Source organism: Ambystoma mexicanum, chromosome 4q (genome assembly GCF_040938575.1).
Source record: "Ambystoma mexicanum isolate Mex_15411 chromosome 4q, UKY_AmexF1_1, whole genome shotgun sequence".
In the NCBI taxonomy this organism is placed as follows: Eukaryota; Metazoa; Chordata; class Amphibia; order Caudata; family Ambystomatidae; genus Ambystoma; species Ambystoma mexicanum.
Window position 1 is genome coordinate 968,766,317 of NC_090928.1, and position 18,076 is coordinate 968,784,392.

Consider the following 18,076-nt stretch of genomic DNA (forward strand, 5'->3'; position numbering starts at 1 on the left):
CATCCTCTGAGGAGGATGTCGTTGTCTTTCACAGCCAGTTCCCTGTGTATCCTGGCCAGCCGCTCAATTTCCTGTTTGCACACCCCCGGGTGCGCCAGCATCGCTCTGCGGTGGTCGTTCCACTTGTTGGCGGACGTGAGGCTGATGGCGAGGGCCATGGTCGGGTCGGCTGCCGACGCGGCGGCAACCCTCTCGAGGGACATGGCGGGAGGTAGCGAGTTGGCGGATATGTACTGTACATAGGCGACGTCACCCTCTCGGGTCAGTGGCGCCCCGACGGGATGTCGTGATAAGTAGTCAGCGGGGTTGAGGTCACCCCCGGGGCGGTGTAAGATATCATAGTTGTATTCCTGCAGACGGATGCCCCACCTCTCGATCCTTGGGGGCATTTTGGTGTGTGGGTTCCCGAACAGGGACAGCAGGGCCTGATGATCTGTGATTAGCGTGAACTTTTTCCCTATGATGAAATTATGGAAGTGTTCGCAGGCCCAGACAGCTGCCAAACTCTCCTTTTCCGCCTGGGAGTAGGCGAGTTCCGGGGTGGACAGCGCCCTGCTCGCATAGGCGATCACGTGTCTTGGGTGGATGTCCTCCCCACTGGTCTGGGCCAGGATGGCGCCGAGGCCCACCGGGCTTGCGTCCACGACAATTTCAGTGTGCCACGACCGGTTGAAGTATGCTAGGCGGTGTGCCTCCGCCAGGGCACGCTTAATGTCTGAGAACGCTGCACGGCACGCAGGGGTCCACTCGAAGGTCGCTTCTTTTTGCAGAAGTTTCCGTAGCGGGTCTGTGAGGGACGCATAGTGGGGTATGTATCTAGCACAATAACCCGCCATGCCGAGGAACGAGCGGACTTCGGCCACTTGTCGCGGCTCGCTCAGGTTGGTAATGGTGTCAACCTTGTCAGGGTCCGGGAGCATCCCGTCGCGGGAGAAAATGTGTCCGAAGAATTTCAGCTTTGATTTGCTGAACCGACACTTGGAGATGTTAAGGGTGAGACCCGCTTGTTGGAGTGCCGTGCACGTGGCAAGGAGGGCCTGGTCATGGGACTCTTTCGTCGATCCGAACACGAGGATATCGTCGCTGTAGTTTAAGGTGCCTTTGATGGGTCTGATTACCTGCCGAATGGCCTCCTGAAAAATTTCCGCGGCGGAAGAGATCCCGAAATTCAGCCGCCGGTATCTATAGAGGCCATCGTGGGTGGCGAATGTTGTAATGGGCCTGGACTCCGGATGCAGCTCCAGCTGATGGTAGCCTTGATTGAGGTCGAGCTTGGAGAACATCTGTGCGTTGTTTAGTTGGACTATCATGTCTTCAATGCACGGTCCCGGATGTCTCTCCCGCTGGATGGCGGTATTTGCCACTCTCATGTCAACACACAGACGTATCTTGCCCCCTTCCTTGGGCACAATCACAAGAGGTGATACCCATGGCGTCGGTCCGGTAGCGGGTTCGATGATGCCGTCGGACAGTAGTTGATGAAGTGCCTCCGATACTGCTGTCTGCAGGTGAAATCCAACTCTCCGAGGGTGTTGCGGAACTGGGGTCACCGAGGGGTCAATGTGTAGCCGGATGGGGGGGGCCTTGAGCTTGCCCAGGCCTTCGCACAGCTTCGGGAAACCACTTGCAATGTCAGCTTGTGTGATCACGTTTTGTGGTTGATGGCACGTGACAGTGCCGACTGAGTCCCTCGGATTCTGGCCGTCCGAGGTTGCGGCGATGATGTCTCCCGATTTCACATGGATTTCAATTAGTCCCAGACGAGATGCCGTGTGGTAACTGAGGAGGCACCGGCTCTTGGTGAGCGACCGGATGACATGGATAGTCGTGTCAATCTGCCGGCCGTTCAGGAAAAAGCGTTGTGAGAAGCATCCCACTGTCTGTAGGGGCGTCGCGGCACCCCACTGGAAGATTCTGGAGCGGGGGACTTACAGTGCTGGTGGGTTCAATATCCTGGCATATTCCTGCTCGCCCATGATGTTGACGGTGGCGCCTGAATCGATCATGAAAAGGAACTGGTGATTGCCCATTTTGACAGGGATTTTGGGGGCCTCTCTGGCCTCTTCAGTGTCATGTATCAGGTTAACGAATTTGTCTTGGTCGTACAAGTCATAAGGCAGATCGTATGTCGCTTCTTGTTCATCGTGGTAAGCGGTCCCGTATCCGAAGTCTACCGGTGGATGGTCATATTCGTCGGTGAGAACCTTTGGTTGCTCCGTTAGTTCAGGCTGCATCGGGTAACCCTGGGGTTGATACTCATCGATGGCTCTGATGTACCGCCTCTGTCCCATTCCTGGTTGGCTGTATCTGGGTTGGTTGTATTGTGGGAATGGCGGATGGAAAGGCGTCCTGGTTTGTGTTGGGGGCCTCGCCGGCGGGAATGGTATGCCCTCTCGGCATACGGAGTGAAAGTGGCCCTCTCTGCCGCAATTTGAGCATCGTTGGGATAGCGCTGGGCACGCTCCGGCATGAGGAAATGACATCCCACAACGATAACACTGCCGCTGTAGGCGGGGAACTTGCGTGGGCTGTGTTCTGTATGGGTGCGAGCCTCTGTCCCCTGGGCGGGATGGCTGCAACAATCTCAGCAGTGTCCAGTTTGGGGTGGGCCGGATTGCACATGGATGTGGCTTGGGCGTCAACCCTTTCGTGTATGCGGGCGAGTTCGCTCACCTCTTGGATGGTAAGAGGTTTCTTCAGGAGCTGTTTCTTGAGGGCCGGAGAAAGGCACCCTTCGATGACCCTCAGTCTTATGGCTTCTTCTAGTGAATACGCATCGAATTGACAGTTCGCGCCTTTTACCCGTAGGCGGGTGATAAACTCATCTACCGTCTCTTGCGGCATTTGGGTGCACTTGTTGAACAGGTAGCGTTCATAGTCGCGGTTGACTTCAATTATGAGGAGCTTATCCAGCGCCTTGATCAAGTTTTTGAACGTATTTTGTTCCGCAGCAGGAATCGTTTTCACAACAGTTTTGATCTCTCCGCCCACCAGGTTGAGGAAAATGTCCCTGATGTTGGGAGATTCGCCATCACCAGACCCCCTTACATAATGTTGAAAATCCTCCATCCAGTCAGTCCATCTCGGTCCCTTTGTGGACTGCGGGGTCATGGTGAAAGGTGGGGGTAGGCGTAGTTGAATTGGTTGTGTGGCGCGGGGTAGTTGAGGTGAGCTGGGCCCGGACCCAGAGGTGGAGCCCCTTCTGCTCATGACGGCTGGTGATGGTAGCTCGTCGGGAGAAAACCCGGGCAGGCCGTGGCGTACTTCGGGTGCCAGAGGGCCAGTGGTCTACTCTCGGTGTGGTGGAAGGAGAGATGTGGTGGCGCGGATGCGCGTGGCGGCAGTGAGCAACCGTCGTCAGGGCAGGAGGAGGTGCGTGCGGCGGAGGAGCCAGTGGGCCTGCCGAGCACGAGTGTGGCGGATTGCCACGGACGGAGTATGGAGGCACGGAGATGGCGGATTGCCAAGGAGGAGGAGGACTCCGTGGTGCGCACTGGAAGGCCTCATCGCCAGTGTTACCCTCGTGGAAGGGCCATTAAGGAGGACGCGCACACGGAGTGGAGATAACAACTTCTTTATTCATCCAATGTCTAACAGGAACTGGCGCCTTCGCGCCTTACCCAGAACTCCCCACTTTCCTTCCCACTCCCCAATACAATAGCTCCGCCTACCCAACGGCGGGGGCTGCACTCGTTAACCCTCGAGTGCCTGGCAACAGTCCGTGCGTAAGGGCTGGTGAAAGGTGAAATAAGTGCATGGACCCATGTAGTAGTGGCGTCCTTCAGTGCCTGCATTACTTCAGTTAAACGTGTTCATGCTTCCATTATCAACGTGCTTTTTATTTTGTGTATCCTTGTTGTCAGTCAGGGTCGGACTGTTTGAGTAGTACCCAAAGGGAGGTTTTTGGTGAAATGTTATGTAAATTGTGCATTTTAAAGAATGTTTATTCAGTAACACTGGTCAAAACAACTAGCTGCACGATGAAGTATTTATCAAACTGGCCCACATGGGCCAGTCCGAGCATGTTGTCAATACAGCCTTATAACTCTTATGTAAAATAAAATAGTTAGAAAGGCTCCAGCAGTGTGCTCTCATTGGTCTCCAGGACATATGTTTCAGTATCCCTCATAACAGCTTCATCTATTGGCTGCCTAATTGAAGTCTACATCCGGGATCTAGTCTCATGACATCAGCCATTGGGCCAATATGCTGTTTCTATAGCCGACAATTTCATTCGTAAAAGCTTCACAAAAGACTGTGCGCCGGGTTACGAGTGTGTCGGTAAAAATCCCCAGACAATTACAATCAGGTAGGTACTCTTACCAGACGCATTAAATGTAGACAAATGGACGATTAGGCCTTTCCCGACATGAATGCAGCACAGTCTTACACCACTCCCAATATAACTGAACGTTCAGTAGCACATTTTATTTATATAGAAGAGTGAAGGGCAATAATAGTGAATTTGTTTGTATAATTTATTCTGATAATAATTCCTCGCTCCGGTCTTAGTGATTGTACTCTGAAACACGGGAAAGCCTAACTCTCTATATTAAAGAAGATAACTACTGATTAATCAAAGAGAATTTACCAAAATGGACATGAAGGAATTACAAATCCATTTTTGAATGGATTGGCTACACAATGAATATCTTTAATAGCTATGAATGATTAATGTCGACTAAGTCTGCAGACTTATATAAATATTGAATTTACGAGAGAATATTTGATTACAATATAACAATTGCCTGGTTTTATCAGTGAAAAGGTGTGCAGGCGACAAGGGTGTCCTTATCGCAGGACATCATCTTGCTACATATATTGTTTCATGCCTCATGTACCAGGGGTATTTTACCTCCTTTGCACCCAAGTTTGAGTTGATCTATTTATTTTATCTAGGAGCTTTATGTGTGCAACAGAACACTTTCTTCGTACAAGACCGAGGCACAAGCCTAGCCACGACAGACGCCTCCAGCCGCAGAGTGCTCCACAAGCCCTGCCTGTGCAAATACAAGGGCCACATCCCTCAGAAGCACCTCCAAGGCCAACGTCCACCCATCTTATACCTGGAGAGTTTGGCCAAGATGTCTTTGCAGTCATCTCCACCCTCTGAACTGTTGCCAGTGTACCTTGGGGACGACTGGGGAGAAGAGGACACAAACACTCCACTGTGCACATCTACTGGAGTCAGTACAGATGACTCAGAAGGGGACAAGGGCGACAGTGGAGTCTGGTCACTTGGTAGATATGGTCCTTGCAATGTCGAACAACCAGTGCCTCCTGTGACATTAGGGCCTGATGTATAGAAAATACAAATAGAGCCCGGAAAGTCCTCTGCGCATAACACCTCTTTGCGCGCACCTGCACGCAAAAGCATGTTATGTGTGATCCGTATTCATGGAATTTGAACCGCGAAGTAACCTTAGGCGCAAGTAGCGGCCGGAACGCCTACAACATGCCCCTGCGCAAAGCACATCTAGCCACATATACCAACCTTGGCGCCCTCCTCATCCACGAAGTCATGCAACCAGGCAATACTAAGTGCCATCTCCTGCAACCAAGGCAGCACCCCAGCGACACTGCAGTGAGAGTGCACACATTGTCTGATGGTCTGTTTATTAAGAGTGCTATTTTGCCAATTCCAAATGTGTCAAGTATTATTTAATAAACTTTATCCATGGTTCAAATCAGGTTGCATGTATGGATTTTACAGTATTTAAATAATTCTTGTTATCATCAGCCATGCATAGCATGCACTGTTTGATACTGCAGAATTACAACACATTACTGTCCCATTGTGATATGCGGCCACTGTGAGAAAGTCATTGTGCTCAGAGGTAGACATAGACACAAGGATACAAGTTTTGAAAACCTTTATTTAAAGAAATGGGGTTTGAACAATGCCTAACTTGTCCTATTTCTAAATTGGAGTAGTCTCGACCATTAAAATAAAGAAGAAATAATAGTCCAAAAATCTGTCCGTCAAACTTAAAGAATCCATCTGTGTCAAACCTATGCTTGCCCTCACTCTCTGACTTAAAAATGTGTAGGGTATTGGATAAAGTACATAACTGTCTCAAAAGAATATCAGGATGATCATGGAGTTTCTTCTGAATTCCCTTCCCCAAGCTTAAGTCACTCAGGATCTCCAAAAGTTCTGTTAGTTTCAAACAGTTACCAAAAAGGCAGTTGAATAGTTTTCTTTTTTGGTACAGTTAACGTACTTCTCTCAGGTTACCTTCGCCTGATTCAGTGCTCTCTATTACAACACACTTCTGCTTCAACAATGTTCTCTTTCTCAGGCTTCCCTCGCCTGATTCAATGCTTTCTAATATATCACAGTTCTGCTTTAACAATGTTCTCTTTCTCAGTCTTCCCTCGCCCGATTCAGTGCTTTCTAGCATAACACAGTTCTGATTTAACAATGTTCCTGTGTGGATCTTTCAGGCTTTCCTCACCAGAGTTTAGACCCTCTTTACTTGTTACTTTCAACTCTTTAGTATTTTACATTACATTTCATCATCTTGGTACACAGAGTTACCTTCCCCAATCTTCCTGCTTTCATCATGCGGTTTATGACAAGACTTTCGAAATGACATAGCTTTACTTATCCCCATGCCTGACCACTTCGACACTGGGTACTCCCCCTCCTCAAAAAGCCCACACTAGATGCCAACATACCCACCAACTTCCATCCCATCCCGACTGTACCCTTCCTCCTCAAAATACTTGACAGAGCAGCTGATCTGCAAATTCAAAACCATCTTGAAACGCACAAACTCCTCAGCATCTGCCACGGAACGGAATCTGCCCTCCTGGACTTAAAAATCCAAACAGACAAAATCAAAGACAATGGCAATATGGCCATCATCCTCCTCAATCTCTCAGAAGCCTTTATCTTGGCCAATCACAATATTCTTTGCCAACACCTCTCCTCAGCTGCCCACTTCTCGGCAGAAACCATTGCCTGGACTAAGTCCTTCCTTTCCAACCGCACTATGAGAGTGTTCTCCACCTCAGCGGCAGCCCCACCATCACCAGTCACTTGTGGAGTCCCTCAAGTTTCATGTGTCTCACCGACCTTGTTTAACATCTTCGCCAAAACCCTCTTTGACCTCCTTGATGTCTTAGGCATCACATACACTAACTACACTGACGACACCCAAATCCTCATACCCATCTCCAGAAACTACAACACTGACTCCAACGCACTCAGCAAACTATACCAACCCATCCAGGCCTGGATGGCACAACACAGCCTATGCCTTAATGACGAGAAAACGGAACTACTCCTCATTGGCACTCAATTTCGGCTAAACACGCTCAATAACTCTTACAAAACCTTCGCCATCGACGAGAACACCATCATTGTCACTAAAGAGGTAAAGACCCTGGGAGTATATTTAGACTCCACACTATCTCTAACCAGATAGGTAAACTCCATTGCATCAGCAGCAGCATACATTGCGAAACTGATCAATGCCTGCAGACCATTCCTGTCCACCGACAGCTGCATTATTTTCGCTAGAGCCCTCCTACTATCCAGGATCGACTACTGCAACTCCCAATAACCACAATATAACAAAACTGCAGATCATCCAGAATAACACCGTAAGAGCAGCTCTAAACATCTCTAAAAAAGACCACATCTCTGCATCCAGACGTAATATCCACTGGCTCCCGAACCGAGAACGCAGCACGTTCAAAACGCTAGCACTGACCCACAAATGTATCTCTAACACTGCACTTACCTACTTGCACAGGAACATTTCTAAGGCCCAATCAGCCAGACATACCCGCGATGCCTACTCCCACTTACTGGTCATCCCCAGATACAGGTGACAGAAAGCAGGGGGAAACAGCTTCCCGTGATTGCTGCCAAACTTTGGAATGCTCTCCCTCTAGCCTTACGCTCTGATGACTCTTACTGGTCCTTTCGCAAAGGCCTCAAAACCTGGCTCTTCTCACAAGACCTTTAAATTTAAACTTACCTTAACATTTCCAACTATCGGCACCACCGTCTCCACTATGATCCTAGACACAAATATTGCTGAAGACAACATGTATGTACCACTTATTCGACTATCTCTTGTAACCACTACCTGTAATTAATATAATCAATGGACCTAATGTACCTCCCTGCCTGTAACCTTGCGGTAACCAAGTCTTCATGTATCCAGCACCGAGATGCCTCTGGGTTCGGTGCGCTAAATAAATGTCTAAATAAACAAATAAATAAATAAATGCAATGGCAATATACCCAACCTTGTTGGAGGCAGAAATCAGTGCTCCACTAGTCCTCAATGAAACCTGGCTTTCTGTACCCCAAAGCATATCTCTATATGTTGTGTGTTACAATATGTGCCACATTATACCGCCTCTCTGCATGGGTGTTTCGGCATGGGGTCAGCAGCTATGGCAGGAGCGGATACGCTGGCATTCCCTGTAAAGCTGTGGGTAAGGCAATAGTCAATGACTAAACTGTTATACAGGTGTCTTTTATGCATAACTGGGTCATTGGAGCATCAATGTGGGAGATACTCTGGTTGTACATGTGTGGCTGTGTGCTGTGCATGGCTGCTGTTGCCCCTCTGCCAACACCCTTCCCCTTTAAAGTGGCAAAAACGTTTTATGCTGATCTAGGATCCATGTCCTTTGTCCTCTGTATGTTTCTATGCACACAGGGAGGGGGTCTGCTGCGCCAGAACTTCAAGTCATGTGTAGGGCTAGGGAACTGTGATCAATCCAATGGAGTCATCACTAATTCGCCGGCAGTCACCTCCTCCCATGTGGCCAGGGGACGGCAGCCGCTGCCTGATCTTGACCCTGGGAGAAGCTAAATGAGGGAGGATCACATGGATGAGACATGTTATCACCCCTTTACCCATGAAGAAGACCCCTTGATACTCAATACCCTAATGGCCTGTTGCCATACATCTACACCCCCCACCCCCTTAGGGAAAATAGAGAAACCCGATATGCCAAACTCCCATCCCTGTTCTAAAATGTAAAAGTTCCAAAACAACCTTTTCCAATTCTAATGATCCGCTATATAGAACTGGCTCATCATTCCAAACTGTTGAAAGTGATTTTCAAAGTAATCTGTATACATCAACATCAATGGACTCCTTTTCCCACAATCACCCAAATACTGGGACGAGGAAGAAGGGAAGAACAATGCAGAGCAGATGAAGCCTCAAGCTCAATGAGCGTTGTAGTTGTTTAAAGAATGTACTTGTGCGTGGGACATTTAAAGATTGAAAGGAAACTCATAGAGGCTGCTAGGTTTGGAAGGGGGCGTTGCACCTCTCTGCGAGGCTTGTGGAGCTCAGACACACAAACTAGTGTGGTGGAGCCAAACGGCTCACCAGAGAGGAAGAAGAGAAACGCTGCAAGGACAGGACACGCTGCAGACATGCCAGGAGCCAGTGGAAGACTGCTGGGTGTTCGGCAACCGAAGAAGGCAGCGTTTCACCTACCAGGACAAGGTTCGAAACATGCATGCAGAGGCGAAGCTCAGAGAGAGACTGGAATGACGTGGGAACAGTCCAGAGTGGAAAGCAGGCAGCTAACCCTTTGCCACATTACAGCACACGGGACTGAGAATGGCAAGCAAAGCCGGTGAGTCAGCCCAGGCAAAGTGGGGACCCCGGGGCATTTCGGCGACTGTGCCAAGTACAAACTATAGCAATTAAGGCCACAGAAACAGACAAAATAAAGAGGCCGATTGAACACCAAGAAGGCATATTGCAAATAGGGACCCCAGCCATATATGAATGTATGGAGTGCAAATATGCAGAGGAACTCAAATTGAATGATCTATCAAGGCAATGTAATACACCAAAAGGGGTAAGCACAACTGTGGAAGTAAAAGAGAAACCATGGGTGAATATAAGAAATCCTGGCAGGCGAGTAAACCAGGCAGCTACAAGTGTGTGTGAATACAAGAAGCCTTGACAGGAGAGTATTCCAGGCAATCACAAGTACACAAGAAGTCCTGGCAGGGGAGTTCACCAGGCTGTTGCAAATCTACAGGGAGTAACAAGAAAGGATATAGAACTGTGGTTGTGAAACAAGAAGGAACTTTTGAAACAAGTGGAAACCACAAGGCTAAGCAACTTTGTAAAGAACAGTATAGTTGTGGGCCAAGAAAGACACAAAGAATTGTTTAACCAAGAATCATTTGTATTAAGGAAGAATCCAGGGAGAGAGAAACCACCCTCTGGGACCACAGCTCTTCAACCTTGGAGAACTTTTATGTTGAGGCAGTTACATTTTCCTTTATGAACTGGAGTCTGGAACACACCCAAAACATGTGTGTTTGGTCGGCCTCATCATCCATCGTGGCACAGCGGGCAAGTGTGGTTCAGGTCTTGATTGAATTTATTGAGCCTCTGAGGAGTGTAATATAGCCTATTCAGGAATTTGTATTGTATGCAACAGTACCGGAAATTAGGGGAGACCTTGCGTGTGTGGGAGCACATGTCCTTCCATACGGTTTCTGAAATTTCGAGTTCGAGTTCCCGCGCCCATATATCGTGTACTTTGGATGATGGATGATTGATCTTGTATCTTCTCTAGTAGTAACTTATAGAGGGAGGAGACCACTCCCCGGGCACCGCAGGAGTTGGCAATATAGTGTATTTCTGGTGCGTCTGGGGGGCTCATCCGGGCAACAGGGCCACATGGTGAGAAACGAGGCGCATAGCCTATAGTATTGTAATATTTCAAGTGCTGAGCCAGTATGTCCAGCCCGCCATGTCTGTGGCATAATGAACCTACCTTCAGGAAATAAGTCAGTAAGGGCCCTATACCCCAGCCCTTGCCAATGTTGTGCTAGTGCTGCGTCATGTGTGGGCTCCAGGCCAGGGAATTTCCAAATCGGTAGCCACAGTCGATCACGGTAGCACTCACCCCCATGCTCGCAATGTGGCAGCCGTGGGGTCTACCGGGAGTCGTCTCTATAGGTCTGGTGTAAGATTAGGGTTTTAGGATTCAACTCTGTAGTCAGCAGCTTCTCCAACTTGACATTGGGCGGACCTCCTGGGTCAGCATACCAGTACGAGGCATATTGGGCCTGTGCCACCATCCAATACAGTTGAGGGTTGGAGGCAGTGAAGCCCCCTCTCTCGTAGGGTAGTGTCATATGTGCCCATTTTTTGCGCACTGCTCCGGCGTGCCAGAGGATCTGCGCGCATACACTATGCAGCCTGTCGAAGTATTGTTTTCAAGGCCATATGGGTAGGTTTGCAAAGACATATAGCAGTTTTGGAACCAGGATAATTTTTACCAGTGACAATCTGCCCACCATAGAGATTGAGAGAGGGTGCCATCTTGCGGTTTTGGCTTCAATGTATTTTTCTGCCGCAAAGTAGTTATCAGACATTAGGTCCTGGATACCTGCACCCCTAGGTACTTAATACCTTCCAGTGACCACTGGAGAGGGTACTCACTAGTGGGGCACTGAGTCGTCTCGGTGAGTGGGAACATTTCAGATTTACTATAATTGATCGTGAATCCCGAGAAGGTGCCTATCCGTATCACATCCCTCAATATTGGATATAGGTTTACAGAAGGGTCTCTGACATATAACAGGTCATCGTCTGCATATAATGATATTATCTCAGGTTGGCCGTGCAAACATATTCCTTTTTGAGCATGCTGTGCTCTAATGTAATCAACCATTGGTTCTATAACTAGTGCAAAAAGAATGGGGGAGAAGGGACAACCTTGGCGGGTGCCTCTGCCGAGTGTGAAGGGGGTGATTTCTGGGAATTAAACAGTACACTGGATGTAGAATATTTTTATAGTAATGCCATGAGACCATATGAAAGGATTTTTGGGCATCTAGCACGTTACAGAGTCTCTATATGTTTAGGGATGTGGACCTGCCGAGAATAAACCCCCCTTGATCAGCATGTATTAAGTGTGGCATGAGTGGTAAGAACCTTTTAGCAAGTGTTTTGACAAAGATTTTGGTATCTATGTTCATTAACGACAAGGGCCTATATGATCCACACTCAGTGCCTTGTTTGCCAGGTTTAAGGAGTATAGTGATGACTGCTTCACGCATGGAGGGGGGGAAGAATAGATTCACGTAGTGATTCCGTCCGGACCTCTAGCAGTCGCGGGTCAAGGAGCGCCACATGTTCCTGGTAGAACTCTGGAGTGAGCCCGTCAGGCCTGGGGGCTTTACCTTTTGGGAGTTCCGAGAGAGCTGCCACTATTTCATCCAAGGTGATAGGCATTTCTAGGCTATCCCTTGTAAGGGGGCTAATGGAAGTCATGCAGATCTGATTGAGTAAGGAGAATGGTCATCATGTGGTCGATGTATATAGGGCACTGTAACATTTAGAGAAAGTATCTAAAATGTGCTGATCTGCCCACTGTAGGATGCCTTGATCGTCAGTGATGCATTCCACTTGAGTTTGACATCCCTCCAATCTAGTCAGCTTAGCTAGTGTCCTGCCTGGTCTCTCACCCTCTCCATATTGCTTCGCTGCTTGTGGCCGTGAGAAATTTTCTATTTCCCTAATGGTGTGCGAGTCGAAGACCTCTAGTTCGGCACGTATCTGTGCTAGTTTATCCGGGCTTGCTGCTGTTGCACATTCCCATTCCCGGCTATTAAGTCTAACTTCCAAGCGCCGGAGATCGTATCTAATCACTTTTAATATGCCTGCCTATCTGGAGATGTACATGCCCCTTACATATACCTTAAATGCTTCCCATCTAATTCCCGCAGATGTGTCATGTGGAGAATTACACTCAAAAAATGTTACGATATCCGATCGGATCTCCGCCTTAAACACTAGATCTAACAGTGCTTCCGATTTAAAGCGCCATGTCTAGTGAGTGGGTGGTGATGTTCCCAGTCAGATGGACAGTGTCACTGGGGAGTGGTCTTATAGCATGTGGGTGAGTATTTCGATGTTATCAACATTGCCTATTAGGGTAACAGATGTGAGGAACATGTTGATGCGAGACGAATTGTCGTGTACTGATGAATAAAATGAGTATTGCCTTGCATGGGTGTGCAGCTCTCTCCAGGCATCTCGAAGGCCCAGTGCTGCCATATGGGAGGTTAATCTACGGGCTGCCCGGGACAGAGACCTGGGTGCCAACCCAGTTCTGTCCAGGTGTACATCGAGTATCAGATTCGTGCCCCCCCTCAGATAATCTGTATCCAATGTATCCCATCAGAATGGAAACGACATTATCAAAAAACTCGGGGTTGTCCACATTAGGACAGTATGGGCCTAATTACAGGTTGGGCGGTCCGGAATTAACAGTGGCGGTAAACCCACCGCCACTGTTAATTCCGGACCCCCCGATCCCGAGTCCTGCAGGCGGGAGGTGATCTTCCCGCCAGGTCTGACCTGGCGGGTTGAACACCTCCCGTCTGCAGGCGGATGTGGAAACACCAGCACCATCACGAGATGGTGCCAGTGTTTCCACTTCCCCATTCCCATTGAGTCCTGTGGGACTCAATGCGAATGGGGATTTACCGAATTCCGCCTCCGGAATTCCCGGGACACCAGGGCTGTAATGCCCTGGTAATTCCGGGAGTCACAGAGGCGGAATGGTAATACGAGTCCGGCGGTAACCAGGCGGTTGTACCGCCACGGTTACCGCCAGACTCGTAATGAGGCCCTATGTGTTTACTAGTAGATAATCTCCCCCTGCAATTATGCAATACAGGATAACATACCTGCCTTCGGAGTCTATAGCCTTTTTTCAACGAGAATCAAACCGATTTGTGATTCAACGTCAGTACTCCCCTAGAGTGAGTAGAGAATGTAGTGTAGAAATGGTTCGGTCTGCAGGAAGGTGCCATGCCAGCCGCTATGTGACTCATGGTGTGAGTCTCCTGCAAAAGGAGTATCTTTACCTCCTTTCTCTGCGCATACACAGTGATCCTGCATGCTTTAGTAAAATTGCTCACCCCTCTAGCGTTCCACGACATTAACTTAGTCGCCATTTCACACCTCAGGGGATATCCCAGATTTTTCGCCCTTTCTCAATGGATAGTGCATCTGTTACACTCATACATTTCAGTCTGAACATGTGTTGTGCCTCAAAGCTCCTGCCTGTTTTATTGTTACATCCCGCAACACAACCACCCCACACCCTCACTGCCCACCCCAACCAAGCAGTGTACACAACCTACCCCCCAGTTCTACCCTCGGATGGCCCACCCCAACTTGGCACATCTCTCCAGAAAGTCCAACGGGGACTCAAAAACAACTTAACCCTTGAATCAAACATTTCATCTGCAAGGGGGGTATGCCGTTGGCGCACAGCCACCGGTATTGGATCTGGGGCAGTACGACCATTTATGCCTTACGGGTGAGGCGGCTGTAGTTTTGGTACTCCACTATCAGCTCATATTAGCAAGGAGAGGAAATTCACAGGTGTCGCAATATGGGCTAGCCATTTTCATTCAACCTGGCCGTCTTCCATTTGGTCGTTGGCAGGACTGTTTAGTGGTATTTGCGCTTCAATATATTTTACAGCCTCATCTGGGACGGTAAAGAAATACAGTTTGCCCTTGAAGGTGAGTTTGAGGCGTGCCGGGATCTGCATTGCATACTGAATATTGCGCTCTCTAAGCATCTATTTCACCCCCAAGAATTGGCGACGTTCCTGTTGCACTCCTGTGGAGAAGTCGGGGACATTTCTGATGGTCTGGGAGCTGAGTCTCAATTCTTTTTTTTCCCTGGCAAAGCCGAAGAAGATGATCTCTGTCCTGGAAGCTAAGGATCTTTGCGATAATGGGCCTGAGAAAATCTCCAGGTTTGGGCCGCAGGGCCAGTGCTCAATGAGCGCGTTCGACAGCAAAGAAGGGGGAAAGATCAGGGTTCCCCAGGAGGTCTTTGAGCAAGTTCTCAGTGGCCAACTTAATTTTTCCAGTAAGTGCGTCTTCCGGAACTCCTCTGATTCGTATATTATTTCTACGCGAGCGAGATTCAAGATCGTCACACTTACTCTTAACAAACTTGATGTCCCGGAAGAGGGCAGTTACAGTGTCCTGGAGTGCATGCAGTCCATCTGCATTAGCCCCTATTCTGGTCTGGGGCTCCGTGATTCTGGCACCCTCGTGGGCCAGCTGGGATCTGATGGAAGCCACATTTGCGTTTATATCGTCCAGTTTTTCGTGTATGGCTGCAACATTTTTGGCCATAGCTTCCATCATATTAGTGAGATGATGACAGGCAAGGACGTGTCTCGCTGACTCATTGTTGACTGCCCCTATTGCGGACTTGGTGTAGATTTTGCGTATTTGTCCATTGTTCCGGTTTTCTTACCGCCCCCCGGATACCCATAGTCATGATAGGTGGTGAGTCGCTTGGTAGCTGCGTCAGCCCGGTGTCGGAGTACTCATCAGGATTGACACCTGGTGTTAAAGGCTGTGGGCCGACAGGTTCACCAGGTGAGGCAGCGCAGGAGCTATGGATATAAGTCTGGTGCAAACCTCTGATGTCGATTAGGGTGTCGTAGGGTGAGCGGGGGTTGAGGTTGAGGACCACAGAGCTCCGGGGTGTACCAGCAGTGGGTCACACTAGTGATCTTTGTGACTTGGGGCCCACAGTCCCCGAGCAGTATCGTTGTGGTCTAGGGCACCTCGTTCATGTGTGAGGTGTTGGTGGGGTCACAGGTAGGTAGCGCCGGATGGTAAGGAGCCCTGGATGAGTAATCTCATGTGTGCAGGTCGATCTTAAGGCGCCTGTGGGATGTAGGTGTGTTGTCCGTGGGCTCGGGGTTTTGTACCCATGACAGACTGTGTCTGAGGGAGGTGAAGGCCAGCGCCACCAGCAGTGTTCGGGCAAGTTACTGGGAGGCTGCAATAGGGGCTCCACGCTCACCCCAGCACTTACTTGGTACAGCCAGAGCCGGATGCAGATGAAGTAGCGGTGGGCAGGTTGTGGTGGCCCAGTAGATCATGTAGTGGAAGTGGCCCTGCCAAGTTATCACTAGCTACCACCGCAATGAGGCAGGGGCCGCGGCCTCCAGTGCCGGTCTGGGTCCTATGAATCATGCACCATTATGCCGTTCTTGTCACTGCCTTTATGTGAGCGACATTGACTGGATCTCCAGGCCCGAAGGCCCCGAGCAGCCGCTGACCCGTCTTGTGAAAGGGTCTGGGGCTCGTGCTGTTCACCCGGGAAGGCCCTCTATTGGTAAACCATGATGTGCGTAGTGAGACCCTCGGGCTGGCGGGGAGATGGAGGAAGGTGGCTATTCGCCTCAATCATGTAACTGCATAGCAGGCCCCCTTGCTGGAGTCAAAACGGAGGATCTGGGAAGAGGGCAGGCACTGGCGCTGTCAGCGCCGGCCGAGCCGCACCCTCTGTGTCAAGGATCTAGGCTGCAGGTGGCGAGTGGATACTGCAGCGGCCGCACAACATCCCCCTCAGCCCCCGCGTCACACGTAGCAAAGGTCCTCAGGCAGTGTGCGCGCGGGGCCAGCGTGGACAAGGAAGCCACGGCTCCACTACCTCTGAGTTCCACTAGGTAGGCTGGGTATGTCGGCTGCTCCGCAGCACAAGGCGAGCAGGATGCTGTGGCTCAGCGGGCCGGCCAGTGCACCCTCCCCCAGCAGTGGCAATCCCGCAGTGCGTGCGCGGTCCGGGGTCTCTGTGATTTGGGCTCCTCTGGGGTCGCTGTGCTCCGTGTAGCAATCGGGGGGAGGCAGCCAACCCCGGTCGCGCCTCGTCCCAGGAGGTCAGCAACCAGGAGGGTGGAGTCGCCGGGCACCTTTTCAGCCCGCAACCTCACAGCTCGGTGATCAGGCGTGCCTCGGTCTTACATACACCAGGGCTCCTAGCTCAGCAGGGGGATGTTCGATATCACCGGAACATGGCCCAGTGGTGCACTGTGTTGTTGGCAGACAAGCGCCCCCCAGTAATGGAATCTAACAGGCAGCTCGATCCGCCGCCTCATCCAATTATGTGTCAGCCTGGCGTGGAGCTGAAAAGCTAAGCATCCATTTTGCAAGCTGCTCAACAGCGCCCCCCTCCTTTATGAGCTTTTGATGCAATCACCTAAGGTTAAAAACATTCCCCTTTTCACTTTATAGTTTAGTTTATAGTGTGAGGGTCAGAATAGAACTTTCGGACACAAGGACAGTTTTAATGTTGACATCCTGACACAGACAGATCCTTAGTTTTCATTTTAGGTAGGGAAATTCCTCTTAGAGCAGGGTCAGGTTTGTTTTTAATTAAAGTCTTTAACCAAAACCCTGGCTAACTTGTGTCCGAATTTCCTTCCTGTCTCTTCACAGAACCTTGCACTGTAGGGTGTCCTGTCATCTCGGTGTCACAAGTAATTCCCACATTCAGGGTATGCTGTTGATTCCTGTTCCTGTGCACTTGCTCAGTCACCTGGGGGCAGTAATGACACAAGGGTGCAGTCCAGGGCACCAGTTGTATTTGGGTAAAATCACATAAGTGCCTTTTTTGTCATTTATGGCCTCTTTGTTTAATGTGGAAATGTGTGCTGCAGCATGTGTGGATATTCTTTGACAATGTGGCCTGCACCAACAGTGTGATGATAATGGTATGTTACAAGAAAATAAGAGTATGGCCACTAACCTTTGTAGTGGGGGAAGGGAGTTTGAATGCCATTTTGGATCCCAAGGTTACTCTGAATGAGCTGGCGTACATGGATTATGGTTGGCCTGTTCATGTCCAGCCTATAAATTCTCAGGATTTGTATTTCTGTTAGTGTCCATGGGTTTACTGTGATTGCCTGGACATTGGTGCCTCCTGTTGGAACTTTCCTTTCGGCCTCCCGGCACTGGCAATCGTTCTGGCACTGATGGAAATGGATGAAGTGATACTGCTCCATTGCTAGCCAGAACAGTCGTGTATAGCTGTGGACCTCAAGATGGTGCCTACGTCAGGGCGCGGGTAGCACATACGACATTCCAACATGACCACTGGATCCGGAGAAAAGAATCGCAAACACCTGCATTCCCGGTAAGCTAACACATCAAAACTAATTCCCTATGTTGCAAAGACATATTCCTGGTGCTTCCCTGTTCTGATCCTTCTGCTACCTTGTCTTTTCTACAATC